This window comes from Scyliorhinus canicula, chromosome 5 (genome assembly GCF_902713615.1).
Source record: "Scyliorhinus canicula chromosome 5, sScyCan1.1, whole genome shotgun sequence".
Taxonomy (NCBI): Eukaryota; Metazoa; Chordata; class Chondrichthyes; order Carcharhiniformes; family Scyliorhinidae; genus Scyliorhinus; species Scyliorhinus canicula.
Genome location: NC_052150.1, coordinates 182,402,785 through 182,419,414, shown reverse-complemented (window position 1 = coordinate 182,419,414; position 16,630 = coordinate 182,402,785).

Here is a 16,630-nt window from a genome sequence, read left to right as displayed (position 1 = left end):
GGAGCACACGGAGGGAAACCCACGCAACACAGGGAGAACGTGCATAGTCCACACAGACAGTGACACAGCGGAGAATCGAACCCGGGACTCTGACGCTGAATTTCAAATATTCACCATCCTCTGAGTGAAGAAATTCCTCCTCATCTCAGCCCTAAATGTCCTGCCCTTATTCTGAGAACTTGCCCCATGACTCTAGATCCCCGCCCCCCCCCAGCCGGAGGGAAATTCCTTCCTACATCTAACCTTTTGAGGAATGAGATCAACTCCCAGTCTATTTAATCTTTCCTCATAGGATAACACCTCCATCCCAGGAATTAGTTTGGTGAATCTCTATGGCCACTATATCTATCCTTAGGAAAAGAGACCAAAACTATACACAATACTCCAGGTGAGGTCTCACCAAGCTTCATATAATTGCAGTAAGACATCTTTACTCCTATACTCAGAACATCTTGAATTAAGGGCCAACAGACTATTTGCCTTCTTTTTAAAAATGTACTTTATTCCAAACATGTGTAAAACAGCAACAATTTAAAAATACACACTCCACAAAATCATAGCTCACAATTTTCCCTCTTTTATCCCTTCCCCTCCACCCGGCGATGAACAATTCCTCAAACATCATCATGAACAACTCCACATGGGCAGCACGGTGGCCCAGTGGTTAGCATTGCTGCCTACGGCGCTGAGGACCTGGGTTCGAATCCCGGCCCTGGGTCACTGTCTGTGTGGAGTTTGCACATTCTCCCCGTGTCTGCATGGGTTTCGCAGCCTGCTCAGCCCAAGACCACAAGAAACTTCAGAGAGTCGTGAACACATCCCAGTCCATCACACGAACCTGCCTCCCATCCATTGACTCCATCTACACCTCCTGTTGCCTAGGGAAAGCGGGCAGCATAATCAAAGAACCTCTCCCACCCGGCTTACTCACTCTTCCAACTTCTTCCATCGGGCAGGAGATACCAAAGTCTGAGAACACTCACGAACAGACTCAAAAACAGCTTCTTCCTTGCTGTTATCAGACTCCTAAACGACCCTCTTATGGACTGACCTGATTAACACTACAATCCTGTATGCTTCAACTGATGTTAGTGTTTATGTAGTTACATTGTGTACCTTGTGTTCCCTATTATGCATTTTCTTTTCTTTCATGTACTTAATGATCTGTTGAGCTTCTTGCAGAAAAATACCTTTCACTGTATCTCAGTACGCATAACAATAAACAAAATCCAAATCCAAATCCAATAAAGTGTACTTTGGCAACCTGGGAAATGCCCTGCACTCGGTCCGTGCAAATATCTAAATTCACTCCTTTCCCGCAACCCATCCAGACCCGCAAACTACCCATCTGAGTACACGTTCGTCACCCTCTCAGCCCCCGCCTCCCTCATTTCCCAAACATCCCATCCATCTCCCCTGGCTTAAACTTGAGGTTCCCCCGCAACTTAAAATGTCTCCTCAGCTGGTTGACACCCTGACCAGCGACTGCACCATTGGGCTCTCTCTAACTTCCCCGGAGCTAACGGCAGGAGAACCACCACCATGTCCATCAGACTGGATCCCCTGCAGGACTCCTCCTCCATCTTGACCCAATCCGCCCCCTCCAGCCCCACCATCGCTTCACCTTCTCCACATTTGCCGCCCAATAATAGTACAGCAGCTTGGGAGCGCCAACCTCCCTTTCTGTCTCGGCAACGTGGTCGGCACCATTACTTTGGGGCACAGTTTAAAACAAATCGTGCTGCAGCAGGTGGCCGTTCTGCACAGGCGCGGGTGAAAAAGAACCGTGAAAGGGACTTTCGACGTTCTGCGCAAGTGCAAGATCGGTTCGCACATGCGCACTTTGAAAAAGGACACAAACCGCCAAATTGACCAGTTTACACGTGACGTCACCAACATGATGACATGTACACGCTGTGGACACTACCCATTTAAAGCAACACTGTCCTGCATTGGAAAAAGGTGTACAGCATGTAATAAATTCAATCATTTTGCCACACAATGCAGATTTAACACAACACAATAGAATCAATTTAAAAAGGCATTTCACAGTATAAAAAGTGAACACCATACAAAGCAAAGAAGAAGAAGAAAAATTCAGACAAATCATTCAGATATGGCCTCCATAGTTAAAAAGATTGATTTAACTATGCCTACTTCATTGGACAACTTCATAATAGAAGTCATCACTAAAACAAATGGAAAAGGTACTGCTGATAAACCTACCAGGCAGCTATCTGATAGAACTAGAGATTAGACATAGAACATTACAGCGCAGTACGGGCCCTTCGGCCCTCGATGTTGCGCCGACCTGTGAAACCATCTGAAGCCTATCTGACCTACACTATTCCATTTTCATCCATATGTCTATCCAGTGACCACTTAAATGCCCTTAAAGTTGGCGAGTCTACTACTGTTGCAGGCAGGGCATTCCACACCCCTACTACTCTCTGAGTAAAGAACTGCCTCTGACATCTGTCCTATATCTATCTCTCCTCAATTTAAAGCTATGTCCCCTCATGTTGGTCATCACCATCCGAGGAAAAAGACTCTCACTGTCCATCCTATCTAACCCTCTGACTATCTTATATGTCTCTATTAAGTCACCTCTCAGTCTTCTCCTCTCTAACGAAAACAACCTCAATCCTGAGCCTTTCCTCGTAAGACCTTCCCTCCATACCAGGCAACATCCGAGTAAATCTCCTCTGAACCCTTTCCAAATCTTCCACATCCTTCCTATAATGTGGTGACCAGAACTGCACGCAGTACTCCAGGTGCGGCCGCACCAGAGTTATGTACAGCTGCAGCATGACCTTGTGGCTCCGAAACTCAATCCCACTACTGATAAAGGCTAGCACACCATATGCCTTCTTAACAGCCCTATTAACCTGGGTGGAAACTTTCAGGGATTTATGTACCTGGATGCCGAGATCTCTCTGTTCATCTACACTACCAAGAATCTTGCCATTAGCCCAGTACTCTGCATTCCTGTTACTCCTTCCAAAGTGAACCACCTCACACTTTTCCACATTAAACTCCATCTGCCACCTCTCAGCCCAGCTCTGCAGCTTATCCTATGTCCCTCTGTATCCTATAACATCCTTCAGCACTATCCACAACTCCACCGACCTTCGTGTCATCTGCAAATTTACTAACCCATCCTTTCTACACCCTCTTCCAGGTCATTTATAAAAATGACAAACAGCAGTGCCCCAAAACAGATCCTTGCGGTACACCACTGTAACTGAACTCCAGGATGAACATTTGCCATCAAACCACCACCCTCTGTCTTCTTTCAGCTAGCCAATTACTGATCCAACCGCTAAATCACCTTCAATTCCATACTTCCTTATTTTCTGCAATAGCCTACCGTGGGGAACCTTATCAAACGCCTTACTGAAATCCATATACACCACATCAACAGCTTTACCCTGATCCACCTGTTTGGTCACCTTCTCAAAAACTCAATAAGGTTTGTGAGGCATGACCTACCCTTCACAAACCGTGTTGACTATCGCTAATCAACTTGTTCTTTTCAAGATGATTATAAACCCTATCTCTTATAACCTTTTCCAACATTTTACCCACAACCGAAGTAAGGCTCACAGGTCTATAATTACCAGGGTTGTCGCTACTCCCCTTCTTGAACAAGGGGACAACATTTGCTATCCTCCAGTCTTCCGGCACTATTCCTGTCGACAAAGACGACATAAAGATCAAGGACAAAGGCTCTGCAATCTCCTCCCTGGCTTCCCAGAGAATCCTAGGATAAATCCCATCTGGCCCAGGGGACTTATCTATTTTGACATTTTCCAAAATTGCTAACACCTCCTCCTTTTTGAACCTCAATTCCATCTAGCCTGGTCGACTGAACCTGAGTGTTCTCCTCGACAACATTGTCTTTCTCCAGTGTAAACACTGACGAAAAATATCCATTTAACGCTTCCCCTATCTCCTCTGATTCCACACACAACTTTCCACTACTATCCTTGATTGGCCCTAATCTACTCTAGTCATTCTTTTGTTCCTGATATACCTATAGAAAGCCTTAGGGTTTTCCTTGATCCTATCCGCCAACGACTTTCGTGTCCTCTCCTCGCTCTTCTTAACTCTCCCTTTAGGTCCCTCCTGGCTAACTTGTAACTCTCAAGTGCCCTAACTGAGCCCTTCATGTCTCATCCTAACATAAGCCTTCTTCTTCCTCTTGACAAGTGCTTCAACTCCCTTGCTCGACAACTTCCTCCCTGCCTGACAGGTACATACTTATCAAGGACACGCAGTAGCTGTTCCTTGAAAAAGCTCCACATTTCGATTGTACCCATCCCCTGCAGTTTCCTTCCCCATCCTATACATCCTAAATCTTGCCAAATAGCATCATAATTGCCTTTCCCCCAGCTATAATTCTTGCCTTGCAGTATATACCTATCCCTGCCCATTGCTAAAGTAAACATAAACCGAGTTGTGATCACTATCACCAAAGTGCTCACCTACATCAAAATCTAACACCTGACCGGTACAGAAACATTGATCATAAATGGATCAGAGGTACAATTTAACTTGGTCACTGGTGCACACGCCAATCTGATCACAGAATCGGATTTGGGTAAAGTAGAAAACTGTCCAAAATATAAAAGACATATTGTAGATTAACAGACGACAATGGAAATTTAATAGCAACAGAAGGTTTGTGCTACCTCATAGTTCAGAGTGGTGCTATCAAAATTCCACTTGATTTTGAAATTGTGGATGACACAAAATCCTCACTTCTTGGAGTAGATGCATATATCCAGCTAAATTTGATTTAAAGAATTCACGCAGGCAAATTTTTCACTGGTTCACTTAGCAACAATATTGTGAGAAAATTCAAGCATGTGTTTAATGGAATGGGGACATTACCATTATCTACAACATCAAACTCAAAGATAGTGCCAAACCTGTCATTCATGCTCCCAGACAAGCCCCTCTTAGAGAACGATTAAAGGAGGACTAGATAGGATGCAGCAGAATGGCATCATATCAAAGTACCGATCCAACAGACAATGGTCTGTGTTAAGCTCAATGGTCTGTGTTAAGGCTCAATGGTCTGTGTTAAGCTCAATGGTCTGTGTTAAGCTCAATGGTCTGTGTTAGCTCACTGGTCTGTGTTAAGAACCAAATGGCGACCTCAGAATCTGTATAGACCCCAAGGATTAGAATGAGAATATAAAAAGGGAACATTATCAGATTCCAAACCGTGAAGAAATTACAGCAGAAATGACACACGCTAAATTCTTCACTAAACTTGATGCATCTCAGGGATTTTGACAACTATGTTTGAATGAAAAGAGTAAACGACTCTGCACTTTCAACACTCCTTATGGTCGATATTGTTTTAATAGACTGCCCTTCGGCATCATTTCGGCTTCGGAAATATTTAATCGTGCCATGGAGTCAATCATTGAAGGCATTCCAGATGTATGTGTGTATGTGGACGATATCATCATATGATCCAATACACAAGAAGAGCACTGTGAGAGACTACTAAAAGTTCTCACAGAATTGACTCCTATGGACTTAAACTAAACAAAGAAAAATGCCTATTTGGCAGTCAAAAACTAAAATTTTGAGAGATGTCATCTCCCAATGGAATGGAATGCAACCTGACCAATCAAAAGCTGAAGCTGTTGGTCAAATGACAATGCCAAAAGACAAGATGCCGAATTTAGAATGTTCAGGGTTGTCAACTTTATGGGGAAATCATTCCGAACCTTTCAAGTAGGGCAACAGAACTGTGACAATAAAGATTATTATATTATGAACTAAGAAACCTGATAAAGAAAAACGTTGCATTCATCTGGTCTCCACAACATGAAGTGGTGTGGTAAGATCTCAAGTCATCTTTAATCACTGCACCAGTTTTAGCATTCTACAATCTCAACAACAAAATATCAACATATGCAAGTCAAAATGGTATTGGCGTAGTTTTACTACAAAAAGCAGATGATGATACGTGGAAGCCTGTTGCGTATGCATCTCCCTCCATGGTGCAAACTGAGCAAAGGTATTCTCAGATTGAAAAGAGTGCCTAGGTCTTTGGACAGGCATCAGTAAATTTCACAACTATGTCTATGGACTGCCACACTTCTTCATTGAGACAGATCACCGTCCGCTGGTCAATATAATAAAAAAGGTCCAAATGGCATGTCGCTGAGACTTCAATGCACGATGCTGAAGATACATCGATATGACTTTGAATTAATATACACACCAAGAACAAATGTAGTACTTGCAGATAAGTTTCCCAGATCCACAATGCAGAGGATGACAAAGTTGTTGACGTTGTACTCAGTAATGAAGCATAAGCCAATTTTATCACAGCAATGCTACCTGTCACAGATGCTAAACTACAAATAATCAAGGCAGAAGCTCTACGAGACACGACACTTCAGCAAGTGATACAATATCTACGTACTGACTGGCTTAAAGGAAAATGTACAAATTTTCACAACATCAGAGAGGACTTGACAATCAAAGATGACTTTCTACTGAAAAGCGATTGTGTAGTAATTCCATCATGTCTTAGACAAGACATTCTTGCACAAATCCATGAAGGACATCAAGGCATTGAGAAATGTAGAAGACGTGCTCAGCAATCGGTGTATTGGCCTGGCATCAACAAGGATCTAGACAACTACATTCAACAATGTCGGATAGGTCAAACACACCAACCGGCACAATGTAAGCAGACCTTAGTGGAAAGCAAACTAGTTACTCAACCATGGACTAAAGTTGCAAAGGACATATTTTACTTTCAACGATGTGATTATTTGATAATCATTGACTATTACTCAAATTTTCCGGAAGTTATAAAGTTATCCGACTCAACAACACATTCTGTCGTCAAGGCAACAAAGGATGTATTTGCCAGACATGGCATATCAATTACTGTTGTCACAGACAATGGACCATGTTTTAGCAGCCAAGAGTGGTTACAAGTCACTAATCAATATAACTTCACACATGTAACTTCTAGCCCGCTATACCCACAGGCGAACAGGAAAGCTGAGAAAGGGGTAGGAATTGTGAAGCAGCTCCTCAAAAAAGCTGTGGAGGACAAAATGGACTTTGACTTAGCACTGTTAGCATACAGGGCTACATCATTGTCATCAGGGCTTTCTCCAACACAACTATTGATGGGACGAAAAATACGAACTACGTTACCAACTCTCATTATTCCAAACAAAGATCAACAAGTCGTGCATCAAAAAATGCAGCAACTGAAGAACAAACAAAAGAAAAGCTATGATAAAAACCCCAAACCACTGTTAACATTCAAAGAAGGTGATATCGTACGCATTTGTAATCCTGAAGGTAGATGGATGGACATTGCAAAAATATTCAATGAGCTCACACCAAGATCATACGTCATCAGAACACAATCTGGAAAGGCTTTAAGAAGAAACAGAAGAGATCTCCTGAAACTTAAACAACTTATTACATTCACAGAACCAGCTACCACAAGTCAAAAACTCATATTTCTTACAAATGCCCCAAAAGCTATATTGTCAATTGTACCAAACAATTCAAAGAACATGAACTGTGCTGTACTTTCTTTGTTCTTTGACATTTAGAAAGTCAGCATGGTTTTATGAAGGGTAAATCATGTTTGACTAATTTGCTAGATTCTTCAAAGATCTAATAGGCCAAGTGGATAATGGGGACCCTGGAGTTATAGTTTATTTGGACTTCTGGAAGATGTTTAATAAGGTGCCACATAGAAGGTACACAAGGTTAGATCACATGGGGTTAGGGGTAATTTACTACCTTCGATAGAAGACTAGCTGACGGATAGAAGACAGAGAGTCAGGATAAATGGGTCTTTATCTGGATGGCAGGATGTGACTAGTGGGGTTATACACCGTTCGGTCCTTGGGACTCAACTATTTACAAATGAATGACTCAGATACGGCGATAGAAGGTTCTATAGCCAAATTTGCAGATGACACTAAAATAGGTAGGAAAGTGGGCCAAAAAGTGGGCAGATGGAGTTTAACATGGATAAGTGTGAGTTTATCCATTTTGGTCGAATAAATTGAAAGGCAACTTTTTATCTAAATGGGGGAGAGACTTCGGGGTGCTGCGATGCAGAGGGATCTGGGTGTCCGCTTGCATGAGTCATAGAAAACTAACGCGCATTGTAGCCATCTAAGATGGACACCAGTATACAAAATGGAGAACCGCAAAGCATACAGGGAAAAACAGTCATTGTAAGGTCACACAGCTTGCAGAAGCATTTAGCATTTAGCACGTACAAAAACCGGTTTCAAGGCAGTTGCAGAAACTCAGCCAAAGGTGCAAATAGGAAAGCGATCTGCATTCCAATGAGGTGGTACCGGCCCAGTCCCAGATACAATAGAAACATTTTAAGTATCAATCGATACTTTTCTATAGCTACCCAGCCAGGATGGCGCCAGAGAAACCAGAACAATGAGCCCTTGGAACCGCCCCAGCCATTGAGAAACGACCCCAGGATAGGGGAGTTCAAAACGTATCGATTGGGAAAGACCCAATCGATCCCCAGCAGGTGAGGAAGCCCTCCACAAGGGGCACGGACCTCCTGGGACCTATAAAAGAAGGTCCCGCACATGATTAGGTCTGTTGCATCCTGACTCCGGCCTAGGTCTGTTGCATCCTGACTCCAGCCTACGGATCCAGCATCCAGACTCCTGTCTTTACACCGGCCGTCGAGCATCAGCCACCGCCTAGTAAGTGCCAAACAACGATCGCTACGTGACCCAGGCATTGCTTATACTCTTGCCGACTTTAATAACCAGAAGTTGCAGACCAAGAACGGGATGAAGGCCTTGTTCCCTGACCTTGCCTGTTCCTTTCTAGATAAGTATTTCGTCGTTTTAATAGTAGAAGTAAGTTAGCCTTTTAGCATGTGCATGAGTATTTATTATATTTGTTGTAATAAACACTAATTGTTTGGACTTACTAATCGGTGTATAGATTTATTGCTTTGAACTTGACCGTGATAACTTGTGACGGTGTCTCTTATGGCACCTGGCGACTCCAGAGCATAGATACAGATACAGAGCCAAGCCAGTGTTAAGCACACGTCCTTTATTGGCGGCGTGTTAATCACACTAACAGTAAAACGAGCAACATTTAGTGGCGACTCCGCCGGGACGCGATTAGAAGTGGCACCCCCAGTCCGTCCAGAACCCAGAAATTTGAATTAGAAATCTGATTGGAAAAAGGGAAATATCACAAGTGGTCAAGGTGTTAAAACCAATAACGATAATTCGGAAGTGTGTTTTGTGCATACGTACTAACAGGGTTGTAAGGTTAACCTGAGAGCTTTTTGTTGCGACGAACTGTCGGGAGTTTTTAAGCGGAACATAGCGAAAGCCTTACCCATCTTTTAAAACATTACCTGTACATCCCCTGTTCCAAATTTAAGTCAGAAAGAGAAAATGGCCATGCAGGCAATGGAACGCCTCATGAACCCAGAGCAGTTCTTGGTCGCAGCGACCAGCAGTAGCCGAGTAGGCCAGTGTCCCTTGTGGGAGCTGGAACTCCGCAAGTATCTAAAAGGGAAGGGATGGCCCCTTTGGAATGAGTTCTGTATGAATGAGGAGACAGGTCCCGGGAGTATAGGACATACTTGGTGGGAGAACCTCTCTCAAATTCATAAGAAAAACCCTAGTAAAGCACGCAAGCCGATGGCAATCGTGTCCTGTTTGGTACAATTGCGAGGCACTGAGGAGGTCGTTCGGACGCTCCGAGCAGAATTAGAAGAACGTAATAGAATGAGTAAAGTGGATGTCAGGGACATCGAGAAGGAAAACTTAGAACTGAGAGGGAAGCTGGCAGAGAAGGGTAGAGAGGTGGATGATGCCAAGAGGGCACATCAGTCGTGTCTAGCCCATCTGAGCAGTTCCCAGACCCAATATGAGAAAGCCTATCAGGATGTGCAACGTGCAGTCCTGATACGTGAGGAATCAGAAAAACAGGTAGAGGCATTGCGGAGGCAATGCTTGGACCTAAAAGCAGCTTTAAGAGCACTCCATGCTGCCACTACTGAGCAAAGACAGAGCACAGTAGACCATGCAAAATGCAGGAAACAGATTGCGCAGCTGCAATCGTTACTTTCAGTGCAGAATGGGTTCCAAAGCACCTTTGGAACGCAGTTAGATGAGGAGAATGCCCCAGACTGGCAGGAACTGAGCAAGACAGCGCAGCGCTATGTTCAGGGAACATGTGCGCCAGCAGCGCAACAAAAGAGGAAAGCACCCCAACCCCCCACAGAGCAGATAGCATCCGCACCTATGAACCCAGTCACCACCCAAAGAAAGGCAACCACAGACGGCGCACCCGATATCACCTACACCACCCCCTTAACTGTAACGCAACTCAGGGACGCGTGTGAGAAAATCACTCCGTTTCTCCCCACCGCAGACCCCCACCAATTTTTCGCAAAGGTTAAACAGCAGGCGTCCATGTACGGCCTGGACAAAAGAGAGCAGGTTAAGCTCACGGTTCTGAGCTTAGACCCATCCGTAGTAGCAGCCCTCCCTGACCCACAGAACGTTGGAGGAGGCACACTAGACGAAATGCACACCTCCATTTAGATGCGATAGGGTATAACCGAGGGGACCCAGTTGAAGGCCTAAATAAATGTAGACAAAAGAGAACAGAGCATCCCACAGCATTTGCAGGAAGGCTGTGGATCCATTTCACGGCTGTTTTTGGCGAATTAGACCGAGCGCATTTAAACCGAGACAACATGGTTAAATGGACGCGCACCATAATCTCCCATGCCACAGATGCAGGACAGAGTGCTTGCAATAGTTACGACCCCTCAGAGGAGGCCCATAACGAGAAATGGGTTCTGAAAAGATTGTCCCGCGCTTGTGAACAATCGGTTCAGGGCAAATTAAAATAAAGACCCCAGATGAAGCTCAGGCTGCAGCGGATATTCAGGCAGTGAGAGCGCACCAAAACCCCGCATGGGTAAACGAAGGGAAGAACAGCCCTCCACAGAAGTCGCAGGAATGCTACAACTGTGGTCAATTAGGCCATTTTGCGAAAGAATGCAATGCACCACAGAGATCACAGAGAGGCCAGCAGACAGGCACTCTGAACAGAAACAGAGCGAAGCCTATCCATAGTATAGGGATACAGTCAGGACAGACCCATGTGGACGGAACGGACTGACGGTGTTCGGGCTCCCCCACTTGGGTCTGTGACACCCTTTGGGACCAATCCGGAAGTAGTCACAGCGAAGGTTAGAGGGAAGCCCATAGAGTTACTTTGGGACACAGGAGGGTCCCGCACCACAATTAATTCCACCACCACGGCAAAGGCAGACACGTGGCCGACCACCTCCACCATCACACTTAGCGGCTTCACAGGACACTCGCAGCAGGGACATATTACAGCCCCCGTAGCAATTCAGCTAGGGAACATTTCCACCAGACACCCCGTTGTATTAGTTAATCTACCCCGTACAGCAGAACACATACTGGGTATTGACTTCATGAACGCCCATAGCCTGTCGTTCGATCCAGTAAACCAGTGTGTCTGGCGAATGGCAAAATCAGACAGAGCACCCGCTACTCTCACAGTTGGAGAGTATGCTAACCGGATTAGTGCAGTAGGCGACTATTGTTTCGACCTGACTACGCTCAGCACGGACAAACAGTTTAGGACAGTTTTGAATAAACACAGGACAGCATTTGCCAGTCACCGGCATGACTGTGGCAGAATGACTGGACAAGTTCAAGTTACCGGACCTGACCCCAGACCACAGAAACAGTACCAATTTCCCCTAGAAGCAGAGGGAGAGATTGGAAAAGTAATAGACAGCTTATTGGAGCAAGGAGTACTTAGGACAGTAGCCTCGACCAAAAATGCACCTATTTGGCCAGTGAGAAAGCCCGACGGATCATGGCATCTGACCATCGATTATCGGGATCTCAACAAAGTAACCCCAGCAGTAGCCCCCACGGTAGCAACAAGTCCCGAGACCATGCTCAAACAGGGACTCCACTCAAAATCTTCACGGTTTTGGACATTAGCAGTGGCTTCTGGTCAATCCCATTGGCAAAGGCGTGCCAGTACAAATTTGCCTTCACATTCAAAGGACAGCAGTATACGTGGACATGCCTCCCACAAGGATTCCACAATTCCCCCTCCATTTTCCACCGACAGCTGGCAAATGGATTAGCAAAATTTTCCCGACCCGAATGTCTGGTCCAGTATGTGGACGACCTATTACTGCAGACAGACACCAAGGCAGAGCACATTACGCTTCTGGCCGAGCTCCTGGAACTTTTAACCTCGATCGGATGTAAAGTTAACCCCAGAAAGGCCCAAATATTAGAGAACAAAGTGATGTATTTGGGTACAGTCATCACGCACGGCAAACGCGAGATCGAATTCAAAAGGATTGATTCGATTGTCAAATTGCCCCTTCCCCACAATGTTTCAGCCCTCCGGTCGTTTTTAGGACTGGTTAGTTACTGTCGGAATCATATCGATGGCTTCGCGACAAAGGCAGCCCCACTCTCAGACCTCCTTAAGAAAGGAGCCCCATGGGAATGGCTTCCGCAGCATACAGAGGCTGTGGAAGGGTTAAAGAAAGCCCTTAGCGCAGCACCCGCGCTACAAGTCCCAGACCAACTCTCCCCCTTTGGAATAGAGGTAGCTTGCACAGATCTGACCGTCTCGGCCGTACTACTCCAGGAACGGCACGAGCAGCTACGACCCGTGGCTTATGCCTCCAGACTTTTAGACCCCGTAGAGCAAGGATTTTCAGCCTGCGAGAGGCACCTCCTAGCAGTTTTTTGGGCAGTTCAGTACTTCTCGTACTTTACCGGACTCAATCCCATCACCATTTTGACCGAGCACACCCCCACACAGTTACTTTTAGACGGTCGACTGAAGGACGGTTCAGTGAACCAGATTAGAGCAGCTAGATGGACGTTACTGTTACAAGGATGGGACATAACAGTTAAAAGGACCAGGACACACACATTTTTAGCGGACAACCTACAGTATCCAGGACAACCCCATGAATGCGAAATTGTAGCACCCCTACACAACACAGGACCCTTCATAGCAAAGACGTCCCCCAGGAAGATAGGAAATTCAAGCCAGAGCCCCCAGCACACAGACACGTGTTCCCCACTGAAAATATATGTGGACGGTTCATCCACAGTTTTAGATGGAGAATGCAATACTGGATGCGGGATCTATGTTGAGGACGCGCAGGGTCGCGCTTTAGAGGAGATTGCTTTAAAATTACCAGGACACTTAGGCGCGCAGGCAGCAGAGCTCGCAGCCATCGCATACATAGTGGACCACCCAGATTCGTTTCCCAGCCCGGCAGACATATATTCGGACAGTTTGTATGCCTGTAGCAGTTTAACAGATTTTCTACCCCTGTGGAGGACACGAGGTTTTGTCTCCGCAGACGGTAAGCCTCTTCCATCAGCCCCTTTACTCCGCCACATCCTAGACAAAGCAAAAGATAGGACCTTCGGCATAATTAAAGTTAGGAGTCACCATAGGTCATCCCTCCCTGGAAATGTAAAAGCCGACGCACTGGCAAAAGCAGGTTCCAGGCGAGGACACTTTTGGATACCCCCAGCTACCGCACCAGCCAGCGCCCCTGTGAGTGCAGTTCAGGTCTCACAGACGGATATTAAAGATTTAGTTGAGGCACAGAAACAGGATAGAGATCTTAGGGAGATTTTTAAAGGAAATTTTGTGCACCAATACGATAAGTTCAGACACGCTTTGACCACACATGAAGGTGTGATCATTAAGGATAAACTTTATGTGGTCCCGGAACAGGATAGGAATCAGATGATTGCCTTATTCCATGACAGCCATGGACACCAAGGGATCGACCCGACCACAAGACACCTCAGACAACTCTGTTGGTGGCCAAATTTACGGAACGATGTAACCCACTACATCGAGAATTGCCTAATTTGTGCACAAAATAACCCGGAGAGGTACTCGAAAAAGGCACAACTTAGACATACTCGACCAGTTAATGGCCCCTGGACAAACCTCCAGATCGATTTTATAGGACCAGTGCCCCCTTGTAGGAATGGCTATAAATATGTTCTGGTCGTTATAGACACCTTTACCAAATGGGTAGAGGCATTCCCCTCACGAACCAATACAGCTAAGATAGCTGCAAAGATCCTGACCCACCACATCTTCACGAGATGGGGGTCTCCCCAGAAGTATAGAGTCAGATCAGGGATCTCACTTTACAGGACGGGTCATGAAGAACGTTCTGACAATATTTGGCATTAAGCAAAATTTCCACATTGCGTATCACCCCCAGTCAAGTGGGATAGTCGAACGCATGAATCGGACCCTAAAATCGACCCTTAGGAAAATGGTTCAAGAGAACAATTCAACATGGGATTCAGTACTCCCATTCGCACTCATGTTCAACCGCAACACGGTTTCATCATCCACAGGTTTCACCCCACACACACTCATGACCGGACGCCCTATGAAAGGTACAGAATTCCTTGTAGGACTGGACATGACTAGCCCCGAAGTGACGGCCCTCACACATGAGAAGGCAGTCAAAGATTTAGTTGAGACTGTGAGGTCTGCACAGTTAGCAGCCGCAGTAAAATTGTGAAAAAGACGAAAACAGAGCACAGCTTGTTTTAATAAGAATGTACACCCCACGGAATTTCAGGTTGGGCAACAGGTTATGTTATCTGTTTATAACCCCAGCAGCTTTTTGGCCCCTAAATTCTCCGGCCCATATTCAATTTCAGACAAAATTAGCCCCTCCGTTTACCAAATAAAATACCCCAATGGTAAGACTGCGTGGTTTCACATTAACCAACTGAAGGCATATGGAACACAGTCTAACCACACACACCATGTCCTATTGGACGAAGCAGAACATCTCGCTCTGCCCACAAGAGACACATTTCCACCCTCCCCCTCACAGACCAGTTCCTCATCGGACTCGCCCACGACTCCGCCCACTGACTCCAGAACGCGCACCGAAACGCCCACAAGGTGCCGCAGCAGAGACAGCGACACTGACTCTGAGGACAGCCTCAGCACTCAACCCTATAGCCCCCACTGTAGCGACTACGACCCCTACTCCAGTGACCCCATGCAGGTAACCTACATTAAATATCCAGACCCACACCCAGACCCACCACCCTACCCTGACGACACCGACTACACCCCTTCAAACTTGGACACCACATTTTGGCACAGGGAAAATTCATGGAGACTTGTCCGCAATGATGGGAAGGTGGTAAGAGAGGGGGAGGGGGAGGGCGAGGACTCGAATACTGAGGTAATATGGGCTGAGTGAAGAAACAGGAAAGGAGAGGTCACTCTGTTAGGGCTTTTCTATAGGCCTCCGAAAAGTTCCAGAGATGTAGAGGAAAGGATTGCAAAGATGATTCTGGATAGGAACGAAAATAACAGGGTAGTTGTTATGGGGGACTTTAACTTTCCAAATATTGACTGGAAACACTATAGTTCGAGTACATTAGATGGAGCCATTTTTGTCCAATGTGTGCAGGGGGGTTTCCTGATGCAGTATGTAGATAGGCCAACAAGAGGCGAGGCCATATTGGAATTGGTACTGGGTAATGAACCAGGACAGGTGTTAGATTTGGAGGTAGGTGAGCATTTTGGTGATAGTGACCAAAATTCGATTACGTTTACTTTAGCGATGGAAAGGGATAGGTATAAACCGCAGGGCAAGAGTTATTGCTGGGCGAAAGGCAATTATGATGCGATGAGGCAAGACTTAGGATGCATCGCCTGGGGAGGAAAACTGCAGGGGATGGACACAATGGAAATGTGGAGCATGTTCAAGGAACAGCTACTGCGTGTCCTTGATAAGTATGTACCTGTTAGGCAGGGAGGAAGTGGTCGAGTGAGGGAACCATGGGGTACTAAAGCAGTTGAATCACTTGTCAAGAGAAAGAAGGAGGCTTATGTGAAGATGAGACATGATGGTTCAGTTGGGTCGCTTGAGAGTTACAAGTTAGCTAGGAAGGCTCTAAAGAGAGAGCTAAGAAGAGCCAAGCGAGGACATGAGAAGTATTTGGCAGGTAGGATCAAGGATAACCCTAAAGCTTTCTATAGGTATGTCAGGAATAAAAGAATGACGAAGGTAAGAGTAGGGCCAGTCAAGGACAGTAGTGGGAAGTTGTGCGTAGAGTCCGAGGAGATAGGAGAGGTGCTAAATGGGTATTTTTCGTCAGTATTCACACAGGAAAAAGACAAAGTTGTCGAGGAGAATACTGAGATACAGGCTACTAGACTAGAAGGGCTTGCGGTTCATAAGGAGGAGGTATAAGAGATTCTGGAAAGTGTAAAAATAGAAGTCCCCTGGGCCGGATGGGATTTATCCTAGGATTCTCTGGGAAGCTAGGGAGGAGATTGCTGAGCCTTTGGCTTTGATCTTTAAGTCATCTTTGTCTACAGGAATAGTGCCAGAGGACTGGAGAATAGCAAATACAGAGGCACGGGATTCAGGGTGATTTAGCAGTTTGGATCAGAAATTGGCTAGTTGATAGCAGACAAAGAGTGGTGGTTGATGGGAAATGCTCTGATTGGTGTCCAGTTACTA